Source organism: Protobothrops mucrosquamatus, unplaced genomic scaffold (assembly GCF_001527695.2).
Source record: "Protobothrops mucrosquamatus isolate PMUCROS unplaced genomic scaffold, P.Mucros_1.0 scaffold10842, whole genome shotgun sequence".
In the NCBI taxonomy this organism is placed as follows: domain Eukaryota; kingdom Metazoa; phylum Chordata; class Lepidosauria; order Squamata; family Viperidae; genus Protobothrops; species Protobothrops mucrosquamatus.
The window spans coordinates 4,774-8,075 of record NW_015396626.1 but is presented as its reverse complement, the minus strand read 5'-3'; the positions used below and the strand labels follow the sequence as shown (position 1 = coordinate 8,075).

The following is a 3,302-nucleotide window of genomic DNA, read 5'->3' as shown; positions in this document are numbered from 1 at the left end:
AAACCACTTCTGAAAAGCCTTGCCAAGAAAACTACAGGGACTTGTCCAGGCAATTGCCATGAGTCAACACTAACTCAAAGTATTGATGACACTAAAAAACACATAATGCTATCAAAAGACAAAAGATCCCTGAAAATTAATAAGCTGATAGCAAAAATGTTTATAAATTGTAGTTTATCTTTAAATACCATAATTTGTTCAATCTTGTTATGTTGAGTAAATTGCAATGGAAATATTCACACATTGCATCAATACAAAATTCATGATTTACAATTTAACACAACTGCTCGTGTGAATTTATACAGCACAGTGAGTACAGTGGTACCTTGGTACTCATTGTTAATTGATTCCAGGAGGCACGATGAGTACCAAAAATGATGAGTACTGAGCATATTTTTCCTATAAGGAATAATGTAGTGAGTCACAAGGCAGCCAACACCAGCAAGTTCTAGCTTGTGTGTTGAATACCAAACAAACAATGAGTACCAGGATAAATTTTTTGCATCAAAATGCGTTGAGTACTAAATTTGGTACTGTGAACCAATTCCATTGATAGAACTATCAGAACTAGGATGCAGATCTTTTTTAGACTACATGATGGCAGCAAAGAATAAGAAATAACTCTAGTGGTCATCTGGATTATTACAGTGTACTTCTGGTAAACCTAATGCTATGGCTTGGCATGAAGTGTGAATTCTGTACTAGTTTAAAAATTTTCTCCCAATCCTATACCAAATATTATGATTGCAAAAAATAGCAATGGAATGGAATGGAATAGAATAGAATAGATCATCTAGTCCAGTGGTTCTCAACCTGTGGGTCGGGACCCCATTTGGGGTCGATCGACCATTTCACGGGGGTCGCCAAGCAAGGCTGTCCGGCATTTTTTTGTCCGGCATTTTTTTTGTCTGCCATGTTTTTCCCTTTTCCGGCGGGTGCCAGCTGGTGGTCGGCCTGCTCCGTCTCTGCCGCTTGCCAGCTACGCCTCGGACGGCGCAGGGGGCGGAACCATGCATGCATGGCGCTCCCGGGCAGGGAAAGTCCTCGACTTACGACCGGTTGGGCAGTCCTCGACTTACGACCGGTTTAGTCCTCGACTTACGACCGGTTTAGTCCTCGACTTACGACCGGTTGGGGTCGCGGCATTAAAAAGGTTGAGAACCACTGATCTAGTCCAACTCATGCTAGAGCAGGAGACCTTGTACTATTTCAGACGAATGGCTGTCCAGTCTCTTCTTGAAAGTCTCCAGGGTCTATATTCTAATAAACTTTTTTTTCTGTATTCTAGGTCGGTGGTAGGATGGCCAATCGTGTGTTTGACATAGCCAAGTAAGATTTTATCTCGTGTTTTTCTCTATAAAATGATGTGTCTTGTCTGTATAATCTAAATTTTATTTATATGTATAATGTAATTTTATTCTATTTTATTTGTTACTTGGAGTTCTTTTCATTTTATCTTGGCAGTGCTAAAAAAATGAGGATGAGGAATTTCTGATCCATGAAGCAGATTTAACTGGGTTGCTCTGTCTTCTTTTGAACAGAAGCTTGGTCAGATGTCTCTCATCTATCTTAAAGCCCTGCCCCTTAGATAGCAGACTCATCTTTAGCATTATCTATAATCTTAAAGTATTGTGACCTACAGTGTGATCAGAGCTTCATGTAAGATAAAAAAGATTCTCATTAAGCAAACAACATACAGCACAAACATGCACTATGTCAAATCTGTATTGTAAATATCGAGGCAATATTTTAAAAGTATGTGAAATTCTAGGATAATCAGCTGATTTGACTCAGCTGCGTCAGGTATTTCAACTGGGTGTGAGTTTGAGGGGGGTCTTTCCTGTACATTTGCATACTTTGGTTGCCATTCTCAAAACTTGATCTTCTTGACACAGGATTATAGAAGTGAATCACGCCCCCATCGAAAGAAATCTAGTCCTCTGAAAAAGAGTTTTGATGCTCATGAAGCTAAAAGATGTTGTAAAACCATTGCTAAAGATAGGCATGTTTGACTGAAGTAACCACAGGTGCAATCAGTGATTAAAACCTAACATCGTTTTTCCTATTAAAAATAGTGTTGGCTAAGGCTGTTGAGTAGACATCACAAAATACACTGTTGTCTGTGTTCCCATTTAACCAGAATCTCTGTCTATTAATACAATTTAGATGAAGCTTAAATCCCTCTGTAAGCACTACTCATTGTTCTCACCCTGCATATCAAAGAAGACTGGGCAAGCCTGAAGCCTCCAGTTGCATGGCTTACCGCCATCCTGGTTTTGGGATTCTGGAAGCCTTCACCAACCACAGTAACCCACATTTGGGAAATATTCTCATACTTTTCAACCAGGAAACAGAACCATAGTATAAGCCCTATAATGTGCTTAATACAGTTTTAGAGGGAATTTAAAATCTATTAATAATCCTAAAAGCAGAAAGGTTTTCTGCTGTGAAAGAAGCATTCTGGTTTCCATTTGTTGCAGCTATCAGATTAAACTGTATGTCAGCCAGCTTCAAGGAGACAATACATCTTTGAAATTTTGGTTAAAGTAGATCATTGATTTACAGTTTTGCATCTTACTCCTATTCTATTTTTCATTCTTAAGGTCATTTCCCCTTGCCTTGGACCTTGGGTGTGGGCGAAGCTACATTGCTCAGCATTTAAACAAGGTATTAAGCTTTTTGTAACTTGGTTTCATGCGTACAGTACAACCTGTTAGATTGTGGATTGCTTAATAAATAAGAATCTTCTCTTCTATTGAAATCACACTTGGCTGATTTACACAATACATCAAAATAATAAACCATGGGTTATAAACTAGAATGGTTGGATTTCTTCAACACATGAAGGTGAAGCTAGACAGATCCCATTATGACTTAATAGAGAACCTGCCTAATCTTGTAAATTTGAATCAGACAACTGGACTAAGCAATCGAGCCTTTCCTGTATGCTAAAAATAAGATATAACAAATGTCACTCCTGTTTAATCATATCGTGTCTCATTGTTTCAGCTTTTTGACATACTGTACTATGTGGTCATAAAAAGTAAACCTCATTGGTTCAGTTGGAATCTTAATTATGCAGAAGGTTGGAATTAATTGCCATGACTTAGACTACGTGGGGTTTTCAAGAGAAGGCAGAATACATTTTAATTGTATTTTCTTCTTTATGTCTGATCAGAAGCATTTCCCAGCTAATTAAAATGGCTTTCCTCAAATAAAGAAATAGAGGTCTGTAGTTTTGAGCCTGGTTTGAATCCCAAAATACCTGATTTTCCAAAAATGTTTGTGATTAGTTTTAGACC

General features: G+C 38.1%; 1 long non-coding RNA gene across 1 annotated transcript in view; it reads left to right on the top strand.

Moving 5' to 3' along the window:
• The first annotated feature begins 1,312 nt into the window (after positions 1-1,312).
• Positions 1,313-3,302, top strand: part of LOC107301230 — a 4,258-nt gene continuing 2,268 nt past the window's right edge. Inside the window, exons 1-2 of the long non-coding RNA XR_001549274.1 lie at positions 1,313-1,329; positions 2,604-2,667. This is a non-coding gene — a long non-coding RNA (uncharacterized LOC107301230). The remainder of the gene's footprint in view (positions 1,330-2,603; positions 2,668-3,302) is intronic.